Consider the following 13,382-nt stretch of genomic DNA (forward strand, 5'->3'; position numbering starts at 1 on the left):
CATAATAGGCTAATAGTATTCATTCAGCTTTCATTTATTCTTTATCTCAATACTATATCGAGAATAATTAGATACAACTTTAAATCCATGTATCCAACATGGTTTAGGTTACTCTTTAAGTGCCAAAATTTCGCATCCTATTAACATTCACATATTCATAGCAATAACTTTTTAATGATCAACAATAAATTGTGAACTTAAGTAAAACTTCATATTTAGTTGCAGATAGATTATGAATACACATACAGTTTCAATATATATGAAGGCAAGTTCTTTAAAAGTGTAAATTTTAGCACATACTGGTAACTAAATACATATGTATGCAGTTTGTCCATATTGGTAAGGAAACATTTAACCATGATTGCTAGTTAGTTTTTTAGTTTTTACATTCAATGTTGGGATTCTTCTTTATTTGTACGAAAGTTATGACACAAATCTTTATCACTGACTGGATTTTCAGTTTTTATGTAGGTGCCTACATAATACCATTTATATAATTGCTCATAGTTGTATCCAGCTTCAGCATAATCACATTGAGTGAAACTTACTAGGCATTAATTAATTAAATGCATGTGTGCACATTTGTGCCAATATTTCTGCCCGTCTAAATTAAGAATTAATTATTGATATGACATGCATATAGTAACAAGTTTAAAATGTTGGGTTGTTGCTGTGGGATTTTATACTTGCCTTATCAATTATTAAACCCTTGTACACATTGCTGACATATGTCAAGCTGTTCTGAGCTCTATACATAAAGCATACTGGTTATCAAATAACATGAAATCAAGTCAATTGCTGCTAGATGTATGCAAACGATTGGTTAAAAAATTCAAACATTTGGAACATTTCTCTATGAATATCAAGTATGGTTCACAAAAGTATGTGACAAGAATGGCATAAATGTAGTAAATCAACTTGTTTGTGACCAAATTTGCCAAGACTTCATTTACATAAATCTGCTGACCACCCCGGTGGCCTAGTGGTTAGAGCATCCGCCTTGGATGTGGGAGGTCGTGGGTTGAAACCCCGGCCAGTCATACCAAAGACTTAAGAATAGTACTAACAGCTGCCTTGCTTGACGCTCAGCATTAATAAGTTAGTGTTAGGACTGATTTGCCTGGTGTCAGGATAATGTGACTGGGCAGGATATGATGCTAACATGTCTGTGGCATGATGCCTAATGCTAGACATCACTACAAACTGCCATACTGTAAACATGGTAGCGATATGACTAAGATTATTAAGGCTATGTTAAAAATCCAAAAAGACACAAATACAAATCTGCTATACAGGTGGCAATGTTTTTGTCTCAGGTCTATACCTGTTTCAGTTCCTATATGGAGGAAACTGAAAGAGTGTTGTGCCTGAAATTTTATGAAGTTTTCAAACCTGTCGGGTAAGTCTGACACCACAAGTGTTGTTTCGCTATGAAACCCAAGAACATCATAAATGTCTCTTTGTATTTCCTTGCTCGCAGTAGCTGTCAGAACAAGATCAGGAACATCAAACAGTACAACTGACACCTACCTGTATCCTGGTCTAAAATCGAGGCCCCTACAGTCAGAACAAATTGTAGAGTAAATGGTCATCACTTACTTCTTTAAAATCAGTTCTACATATATAATAACTTCCAATGTTTTCAATGTTAATCATTTTCTTACATACATAACTGTATTCTCAATAGTACCAAATCTTCTTTTATGTTACCTGATTATGTTACTCGAAAGCAAATATTTCTTGCATATAAAATGGAGAAGCATACAATAGCCTTATGACTATATAAGGAACGAGAGAGAGAGAGAGAGAGAGCAAGCATAATCTTTTTGAAGCATATATGGAATTGTTTCTCAAAATCTCCAATTCATTCAAAGAAAAACTATCTAAAATGATAGGTATTAATAAATTGAATTATAGAATTTATCAGTACCAAATGAAATACATATTTCTTGTAGCCAGGTCAATAAATTAGCTATTAGGTATAACGGTACCAATTGCGCAAGTCCAGGTGGGCGGAGCTTAAGGTGTATGGAACATTGTATTCAGAATTAAAGAACAACACTAGCTGTGATTGGTGCATTATGTATGAGTTGTACTTTCTGTTTGGCTTAAAAATATGTTGAGCCTCTTGGCAACATGTGAGTTTGTGTTAATTTCTATCTAGATCATATTTTGTATTTTTTATGATTTTTTTTAAAATATGGTACACATGGCTGAAAATGTGCTTGTTGTGACTAGATAACTCTTACCCCTGTCTAGTTCCAGTAGAGTTATCTCTCTTAAATGCAATGGAGTACCTGGTTATGTCATTGTCAAATTGACAATCTAGCATTGTTCTATATGACAGTGTGTGACATGCATGCCCAAGTAGGACAGAAAGTATATTTATTTCACAAAACATTAGCATTGAGGTATATGGAAAAACAATTAGTACCGTGATACCATTACTGATGTCTGACATTTTAGAGCAACTTATGGCCAATTATTATAAGATATGCTACTATGTTATCTTCATGACTCAAGCCTGCTAATGAAAAAGCTATGGAATATGGTGATGATGTGTGATAAAATGTATCTATAATATCTCTGCCCTCACAATAATCTTTTCTTTTTTATAGTGTGGCAAGGTCCATTATTGATAGTTATTATATAAGTATATAGTGTGTGAGTATATATTAATCTCACTGTAAGAAATAACATAGTGCTCTATAGGAAATTATAATTATAGCTGTTCTTTTATTTAATAGACACACACACACACACACACACACACACACACACTTCTTTATTACTTTAGCCCTGATATCAGGAAACATAAATCTATTCCTCAAATTTACAAACTACGCAAAGGTTTAAAACTCTGCATACATAGAGTTACGTGGCTCTAGTTACTTGGAGAGAGAAGGGTCATTTTGGCAGTGTAGATAAATTTGTGATTTGCGAATGGGATCTGAATGAATAAGGTAATGGAATTTATCTAATTGCAGTTCAATTTTGAAAAATAATAACTTCTTCAAATTCATATTTAAATCTTTCCCTCCCTTAGTTTATTTCATTTGTGCACATTGTATATTTCATACCAAGATGAAATACAATGGGCCTCATCAAAAACCAGAATACAGATGTTGTCCTTAAACTGTTCTTTAATAATTGTCATCCACTTCCGTTGAATGGCTGCTTCTGGTGAGGTATATAATGCACTGACTTGGTTGTAACTGATGTCTAAAAAGACAATAAAATGAATTCTTTTTTTGTGAATAGATAATAGGAAACATCAAAATGGTGAATAAGTAATGAATACATCCAATTATAAACTAGTACTGACAAAATTATGGAGTACATGAGTTCGGTGTGAAAAGATCAGTCCAAACAGTAATTTTCTAGCTTAATTTCTCATCATTTTGGTCCCTGAAATATAACTTCATTAATTGCCTGCCATACATGTGCATACAGTATTATGACATTAATGAAATTTTAGGAACATTAATTATCTTTATAGTATCCAGATTCCCATACATATAGATAGACAGACAGCCAGATAGATAGATAGCATACTTTCACTTAGTGCATATAGGATTCTATGATTCCCTGTTACTAATGACAGTTGACTAGAATATTAATCACAGCATTCTTGATATTTGATACCAGATACTGTCAACAGGCAGAGTTCTGTTGTTTATCTTACCAAAGCTAGCCTGGACCAGATCTTGGCTTTGGATCAGGCATAAATGTTAAATTAATTGAAATCACTTATCTCTAACCCTTACTAAAACAGCAGAGTAGAAACAGGCAGTTTGTATGGCACTGTCAATACTCACTTATAAGCTGAGCCCAACTGCCAACTGCACAAACTCATATCTGCCATTGCATAATGGGTCTGCTCAGTTTGTTAAGAGTGATCAGTAGAACAAGCAACATAAATCCTTGTCTACAGGCACATTATGCTATGGAAGACCAGGTGCTTCACTGTTTGCAGTTGATTCGACTTATAAGCAAGTACACAAGGTAGCTGGACCTGGTTGTGCAAGCAAAGCTGGTTTTGGTTTCTGTAGATTTTTGCATTTGTTTTAGACAAAGTTGTGTCTCATGTAACACACACACACACACACACACACACACACACACACACCTACCTTTTATTGATGTTTCTTATGTTATGGCCACTGGTGTTATACCATGACTCCTCCGAAAATTTACATCCACAACTGCATGCACCTGTCTAGGTTGTAACTGTGAAAACATAATATGTTAGTATATTCACATTATGTATTTTAAAAAATATGTGCAAGTGAATTGTTGTTTTATCATTTTTATCATAAGGATCTTAATTACACTATTTTTACATTTTTTTGTGTATGTAATGTCTTTTTATAATCCAGTGACATATGTGATTATTTGTATCTTGGCAAATATCACAATATTTATGAACAATAACTTAACAAAATCAATCTAAATTAATGTAATTTATTCTCAGATTGTGTTGCAGTTTAACAATTTACCAGCTGTTGATTTACTTACCTCATCTAAGAGTAATGGCACGAGTATGTAGGTCAATAACTTTCCAAATCCAATGGGTAGCAGGACAAATGCATCCTTTTTATCAATCAAGTGGCGAATAATGGCTTCTTGGTAAAATTTCAAAGTCACCAGTACATAATATTTACTTTTAATGCGTAGAATTTCCAACTCAAACCGCGCCATATTTTTTACTACGATCTGTTTACGTTTCCAAATAAGGCATTAATGTCCTTATATGGCACACAAACAAAAGAGGCTGAGAATGGAAGTAGTCATTATTTGAACTAATATGGCGGACGATCTAAACGAAAATATCGGATAAGAAAGGTAAACGAGATTTTACAAATGATTTGCGATAATTCCGATATTAAATAAGAGGACTGCTCAATTTATTTCATTATATTCAAGGAACATGGTCAAAATTGTTGATATTAGGCTAAAAGAGCGCCGGGTGTGAATCACACCCGGCTTGCTCCATTGACACGTATAGTTTCATGTTAGTACCCTGTCCACGAGGTACGAGTAAGGGTACTATTATTAGTACTAGGTTCCACACCTGCAAAACGAAATCCATGATAAATAAAAATTCTTCATTATTCAACACTAAATAGTGAATCCAAAGGAGATGTTGAAAATTATGATGAATTTTTAACAGCTGTTGCATTCAGCTTTCAATGCTGAATATCATTAGGCATTGGTTTCATCGCGGGGTCGAAATTAAATCTCCGCCGACCTCAAAGACCTTTCTGGTCTTCTTTTGACCCTTTAAGGGGGTGGGGTGGGGCAGCGTTGAGTCAAGCCATCTGTTTTCAATTTAGAAAGTATAATCTTCAATGAAATTTAGAGAAAGCTCTCCATTTTCCGCAAAATGATCCACCTCTTTCTAAAAAAAACAATCCGTTCTAGAAAAACCCAGGGTCAACATAATTAAGAAACTAGTGCAATACGTTATAACAACATTCCAAAGACAAATTTTAGGCGGCTGGTCCCTTATGGGCTCAGAACTGTACAAGGCGAAATATAAAAGTTAAATATTAATTCTTAAAGCTGATATTTTTACACCATCGGTTGAAAAGAGTTGAAAAGATTTCGATATTAAATTGCTTAGCAGTTTGAGTACGTATTGCATTGCACAAAGGTTACATGACGTACGAATTGGTTAATGTTTTATTACCTGATTATCTGTCTTAGCTCACCAGAACCGTTAATATATGATCGGGCTCGTATTTCACCCATGGGCTAATAAGGTTATATCTTTTACTTGCCTTTCTTCTTTTCCCGCGACAGTATTTATTTATAGCACGATCTGGCCCTATCTATTTCGATCGCTGAATTTAGTCCACACTTTTGGAATACTACTACAATTTATATTAGAAATTCAATTCCTTAATGTAAATTCAAGTTCTTGTATAATGACTTGTTTTTGGCTGATAAATAAATGATATTATCACCTATTATTTTTCTTGTCATTTATGTTTGTTTTTAGTAGGAATACTACATGTAACTGATGCACATGTTCTTGTCGTTTGCATGCATTTGTGATATGAAATATTACAGAAAGCACGTGATTCGATGCGTCTGATTGGTTGAAATAACCACCAGTGAAACATGTCACGTGTTATGTGTAGCATGAGTACAGCAAACTCACATGTATCAGTTTACAATAAACACAGTCTTGGTTGTTGACATGGTTAAATTCCGCATATCGGTTATTTTAGTTTGTACGCATTTGTGCAGTAGAACATCTCTATACTGTTGTGAGCGTCAAATTCAGTTCTGTGGAGTCTGATAGTTAGCTGCTGGGTAAGTTTGATTGCTCCATCATTGCTTCATGCACAGGTATCAGACCCAAGCTTGATTCGGAAATGGGTCCAAATAATAGACAATATTATGTTTTAGCGAGGACAGCTATTTTTAGATCCGTTAATACATTGCCTGTACAGTATCTATCTATCTATCTATTAAGAGTTCAGTGTCCACAAATACTCGGAATCATATGAATGTACGTCGTAAGGCATCACACATATTACATTAAACAGAAATGCCAAAGATATCGAATTTTATAATTTGACATTTTGAAGATATCGATGAAAGCAGCATAGATTCCATAAGTGATACAGCTTTATTAATTTTTTAAACACCTTACACCCAGAGGTGAAAATGCATTAACATTTTGTACAATAAAAGATTTTGACTGAAATGTATGCTCAAATCAGTTGCAACTTGGACATAAATATGTATATCAAATAATAGATATCCTTTCGGAAAGATATTTTAAATTATGATTCCCATACATCTTCAAATTTTCCATTTAACGTAATACAATATCAAATGGACTAGATGAAGGTGTTTCATTAGTCTGGTTCCCTGCTTAGTATGCTCCATGCGTTGCCCTCCGCTATACTAAAGCGGAGGGCAATGCAGGGAGCATACTAAGCAGGGAACCAGACTAGTATTTCATGTAATGCACATGCGCTGATATGTCTCAAATAGTGTATAGATACATTTATTCTTCACAAAATTAGTTCTGATAGGCAACCACGTAAATGTAACTCTTCCTAAAAAAATATTGCCATGCGTAAACAGAAGAGTAAGGTTGTATGTTGAGCCTACTAAAATGATGACCTCATATACAAGGTTTATAGTTATAAGTATGATGAAGTTATAGAGCTGTATCAAGTTGTAATAACACCGACAATTTGGAGGGAAATTGGTCAACGAAATTTATTGAGTGCCATCAGCTTCCTTTGAAGCAAGACGTACAACTGATTATGCCACTGCACCTCTTGGCCGATTTATTTATTTCATAAACGCTCTATTCCTGTGTTCAATGGATACAACACCAATTACAGAAATTCCTAACACATGTGCTTGTAAATGTCAATGTGTACAGTACCGATTTCACAAATGCCTAACGCCTATGCTTGTACAGTTTAATGGGAACAATACCGATTACACAAATTCCTAAACCTGTGAATGTAGAGTTCAATAAGTAAAACACTGATTGCACAAATGCATAACGCCGATGGCTGTATATTTAAATGAGTAAAACACTCATTGCACAAATTCATAACGCCATGACTGTAAATTTAAATGAGTAAAACTCTGATTGCACAAATGCATAATGCCTATGGCTGTAGATTTAGATTTATTTAAATCAAATGTTGAATCAAATGACTGGGCTCTTAATATTTGGGGATGGGTGGGAGATGGGTTTGAATTTTTGTGAGAACAAGTTTGCGGCCCCAAGATAGCCTGAAAAGATTCTTGCTCTGATTTGTAGATACATTATATTGCGGTAAAAAATAAATTATCCCGGTTCAAAATAATATCCCAGTCCAAAGAGTAAATTTTCAGTCCCAAAGTTTAACGTTGGCTCTGTCGGCAGATTGTGGTATGTGCTGGTATATTTTCATTTGTGCAATATTATTCATTATGGGGGTTTATTCGTTTTTGATGCACTCACTAAAGCTTTTGTCATATGGAATTAATAGTTTTCAGTACTCCGCTTGTAGAGAAATGAAGGGGTATTCGTCACCATGCCCGTAATAGCCCCCCCCCCCTGCTGCGCGAAGGTCGCAAAACTACCCCTATTGTTTTAAGAACATGTCCCTTAGACTGAAAACTTGACCCTAATGTAATTGGTGCCGCTCGTCACACCATACTTTGTTAACAAGACCGAACATAGCTTTAACGGAAACACTGATATGTTATTGTTTGGTCGTGTCACTACTTTCATTTTGTCTGACTGGAAAGGGAGTTCCTTCCTATTTTCAAGATTATGTTCAGGTAATCTTTAGTTTCAAATCGGTGCATGCTTACAACAAATAAAAAGACAAGCTCTGTTGAGATATTATTACAAACTGTTTAAAAGATAAGTCTAATAACATTCAGGATGATTGATGCACAACACAAATTATAATCAAACCTGACAGTAATACATACATTTACACACAACAGTACATGACTTGAGAGTAAATACATGGATAAATTACAAACATTCATGGAAATCAGTACAGTATTTTAGACTTTGACACATAGTTACACAAGACACAAATAAGTAAATACACTCTAATAAACATAGGTTATTTTCTATTTGTAATGACGTATCTGGTTATGGCTTTGTTTTTTAGTTATTATTTGCTCGATTTTGTGGAGTCCATGTTGGGAAGCTAGTTCTCAAATCGAATAAGTAGACAATTTTTGGGATCAGATGTCATAATGTACAACATTCACATTTCCTAAAATGAATTCTACCTGGTTTCTTAACATAGTAAATTCTCACGATATTTAACGCATTAGTGTTTCGTAATTCGAGTTAATTGAGATAGGAATAATTCTTTTTATTAGGGGTTCGAGGCATACTTTGTGGCATATGTTATAATACTACTCAGAGGACATCAACTCAGAAAAAATAGATTTTCAGTTTATTATATATCTTTTCAATCAAAAGCTGTCAGTTTTCATGGATTTTCTTCATTCTGTGCCAATGCGGTTAATCGCTGCATTATTTCGCCGCCATTGCAAGACGCAATACGGCAGATGTTCAGTCCCACGTAGAGAGGAATGACATGAATTAAATCTCCGACGCTTTGAAGACAGTCTACGGGCCAGTCCAAAGGAACATCTCCATTAATTACTGAGTGCTAACAGAGCCAAGCTGATCAGTGACAAATATAAGATACCACAAAGATGGGCAGAACACTTCAACAGCATCCTAAATCAACAGTCGTCTATCGGAGAGGAGGCAAATGATGGTCTGTCCCAAGTGTAAATCAACATGACACTTGCTGATCCTCCAACACTGACCGAAACTGTGAAAGCAATTGATCTGCTGTCTAATGGCAAAACACCTGGATCAGATACTATACCAACAGAAGTCAACAAAGCCAGAGAATCACACATGGTACTATGATGCATATCTGTATTGTGTTTGACTTTTGGTCTTTGACTGTAGATTCTATTTTAGATAGAAGTTTTTTTCCTTGAAAGCTGAGTTCTAAATTATGACCGTAAAAGTTTGTAAACAAGGACATAATTACAATTTGAAATAATATTCTTACTGGGTGAATGAGTATTGCGACGTATGTCACGTGGGGATGTATTGTGAATATGTCACAAGGCGATGAATTGTGAAATGTCACGTAGGGGTGAATTGCAACTTAGAGTCGTAATGTAGCCGTGGAGTGTATATAAAAAGGGAATTGGACTATTATTATTATTCCTGTTTCCAAGCATTTCTCACGCGTTGAAACCAGTCTACAGATATATTTAAGGCTGTGTTTAGATTTAACTTGAAAGGAATTTTTTGTTTGGGATAATCACTGGAGTTACAAAGTGCTCATAATGCGGCCTAGAGTAAAGCAAAATTTAGGGATTATTATGAATTCATTCAAACGGGTTCTGAACAATGCAGTTTCGATATGTCAAGACTGTTGGCACGTTAGCACATTCAAGACTATTGGTACATCGATCAGTTCAGGGCCTGGAATTCATTAGGAACACTATTCTTCTAAATCTTTAAGATGGTTTTGGACTGAATTCTTATTGGTTTTTCTTCTTTCTGTTACTTAGTTCAAGGTCATAGACTAAATTCATGCAGACTATGAAAATTCGGAGAACTATACCCCAAGAGTACAAGGATACCTCCATCGGTCTCTTGTGCAAGATGAAAGGCAACAGATAATCCATCTTCTTGTTGTCAGTAGCTGGCAATATACTTGCCAGAAATTCTGATGAATCGTCTTGTGCTCACATCATACAAGGGCTACTGCCAGAGAGCCATTGTGGCTTTAGAAGAGGACGAGGGACCACGGACATGGTTTTTGTAGCTAGTCAACTCCAGCAGAAATATATAATATATTTTTTAAATTATGTGTTTGGACGTGTTTCGTGCAGCCGAGTGGAATATTATTTGAAGTATTTGCGCATTTAAGAACCATTCAGGTGGCACGAGTTGTTCGACAGGCTTAGTATTAAGACCTCATTGCGTGTATCAATATGCATTCATAAATACACAATCATTTAGTGAAGTGATGTGATGTGATTTGGATTTTTAACGTAGCTTTAACAATTTTTCAGGCATATCGCTACAATAGTAATGTCTAGAACTGGGGCATCATGCCGCAGACATGTAGCATGATGTCTCACCCAGTCACATTAGCCTGACACCAGGCCGACCAGCCCTAACACTAGCCCCTTAATGCTGAGAGCCAAGCGAGGCAGCTGTTAGTACCATTTTTGTAAGTCTTTGATATGACTCGGCCGGGGATTGAACCCACGAACTCCCGCATCCGAGGCGGACGCTCTAACCACTAGGCCACCGGAGCGGTCGCACAATCATTTAGTGGGTTATGCATGCAACATACATAGCTACATATATACCTACACACATACATGTACATTGTACATATATACATGTTAGATTCACACACACACACACGTAGTTAACACAAAAAAAGGCCGCCGTATAAATGTTGTGTTGCAAAAGCAATAAAATTTGTTCATTATCACACGCGCTCGTGTCGTTGCTTAAAATTGATCCGTCATACATCGGTACCAAAGTTATTAGCGTTTATTCTTAAATGAGTCGCGCGAGAAAGGAGAGAAGTGTCCTCCCTTGTAGTTATTATATAGTACATGTATGATAGGTTAATTTTAAGGAACGATAAGAGCCCCTGTGTACATTATACAGTCTTGATTGTATAGTAGAGTGAAAACAATTGTTTATATGACGGAGAGGGGCAGCTCATATATATGCACGTTTTAAACATGTGTATCAAATAATAGCTAATTTTTCGGGAAAAAGTAATGATTAACTGATTTACTTGGATTTTCAAGTTAAGGTAACAGTATAATGGGGTCACTAATACCAAGACGCTTCGTCTAATGTACTTGCGCAGACATGTCTCATATTGTGCGCAGGTACATTTATTCTTCACAAACTTAGTTCTAGCATTAAACCATGTATATGTAACTCTTCTTGTAAGGTTATGCAATGGAAGTCGTAAAGAAAATGGTAAGTCTCTTAGTTGTGCCTATAAAAATAAAACGGTCCCAGATTAAATCATTTCAAAACTTTGAAATATATAATATTAAAGTTTCAGTGTTGTATTGATTAAACATAACACCGACATTTGGGAGATATATTATCAAACCAACTGGTGTATGGAGTGGCATCATTTTTCTTGGAATCAAAGTAGTGAACACCGTGGGTATACCATTGGCACAGGTGTTCGACGCGAGCTTGATGTTAAGAAAAAAAAAAACTATCATCTAAAGGAAAAAATCATACAGAGTGACAAAAATACCTTAGATTACCCCATGACCCGTTCTGACATAGGACCCTCTCTATTATAATATATAAGAGAGACGGTACGGAACTTCCAAATACTTCGCTCCACCCATGACCCTCGATTTCCTTCTGCTATTTCCGTCTTTAAAGGCACACGACCATACTATACGGTTGTTTTACTCTTGAGATATTTTGCTATCCATCAAGCCATCATTGACTTTTCTGCGTTGTACCAAGCTAAAGTTACGGGCTCCGGAACGTGCGATTTTCGCGAATTTATTCATTGTGGACAAGTTCGTGCACATGTGAAAACCGGTGACAAGAGTTATATGGACAATGTTTTAAACTCTATGGTGCATCCCTTCTTGAATTACAGAACAGTGGTAGATACAAAAGTAAGTTTTTTACTTGTCATTAACTCGATTCAACTTTAAGAATCCTGTTCCATGCAAGAATTATGCATTGTCTTCTTCACTGCACAACACATGGTATACATGCATCTCTATTTTCAAAATAGGCAAATTATGCGACACTAACGTCAACGCCGAAATATGATTGGCTCAAAAAGTTATACTTATTATCATAGGAGCACGGACTTGTCCACAATGAAAAAATTCGCGAAAATCGCACGTAATTGATACCATTGTCACGTACAAATTTTCTCTCACTTTCCAAGAATTCCTCGCATGAAAGAACAGCTCTCGACTATCCTGCACTTGTAATTCTATTTTTAGTTCACTGGGGTCCCTTTGAGTAATACTGAAATTCTCTCTTGCTTCAAGCCGTCAACAAACAAAGACACGCCCATGTCATGAGTGGAACTTGATATGCCTTTGAATTAAGCCACTGTTTGTACATTATTAGCTTTGTCTAATACCTTAGGAAATGCAATTCTAATCCACTCTCCATTGCCACATTTTCAATCCCCGAATCTGATAGTTGTTAGTTGAGCGGCTTCATTAATAATTTCACTAATCGGAGCTGGCATTGTTACCGTTAATAATAATGTAACTGGGACCGTCTTTGTCGAGTTACTAATTGCGGAAATCAGTCTCGAATCGATCAAACCGCTTGCAATCTCTGATCTTGTAACCAGCTCGCGATAAAAAAAAAAATGAAGTGACGCTCATCATTTTCGTGTTTTGCATAAGGGTTACAATTTTAAAGGGTTTCCACACTGTTTATACTGGCTATTAAAAAAAATTGTATATGTTAGGCATCCTACAAAGAACATTTAATTTCTCTTATTTTGGTCTGTGTTTGATGGGTGTAATATGGATTATAGAGTATACAGCTAGGCCTTATTTTATATGTGCACCTCCCGAAAACTGCTAGATCCACTTAATTTTTTTCACTTCATTTATTGCACTTTCAGAAGCTGGTATTATATAGCCTGGCATAATTCATTTTCCTTATTTCAATAACTTCTAAAGATAGTGTACTTTAGACTAATTCAGTCTGAGTTTTAGCAAAAGGAAACAGTCATTATTGTTAGCAGTGTGCTTAGATCATGCAAAATTTTCACAAGTACAATATCCTAAGAAATTTCAGCCACAGTACTGTTATGTAT

The 13,382-nt window shown here is 35.5% G+C and overlaps 1 protein-coding gene across 2 annotated transcripts in view; it reads left to right on the forward strand.

The window, feature by feature from the left end:
* The window catches only part of LOC149792268 (uncharacterized), a 69,618-nt gene that overhangs the window by 9,309 nt on the left and 46,927 nt on the right, over positions 1-13,382 (forward strand). Inside the window, exon 1 of one of the 2 annotated variants that reach the window (XM_089970809.1) lies at positions 6,187-6,321. The exons of the other annotated variant lie outside the window; for it this stretch is intronic. The gene's annotated coding sequence lies outside the window, so the exon portion shown is untranslated. Of the gene's footprint in view, positions 1-6,186; positions 6,322-13,382 lie in introns of those variants that run through there. 2 annotated transcript variants of the gene reach the window in all.

The sequence above is a fragment of the Sinohyriopsis cumingii genome, chromosome 9 (genome assembly GCF_028554795.1).
Source record: "Sinohyriopsis cumingii isolate HCF-2022 chromosome 9, ASM2855479v2, whole genome shotgun sequence".
NCBI classification, from domain to species: Eukaryota; Metazoa; Mollusca; class Bivalvia; order Unionida; family Unionidae; genus Sinohyriopsis; species Sinohyriopsis cumingii.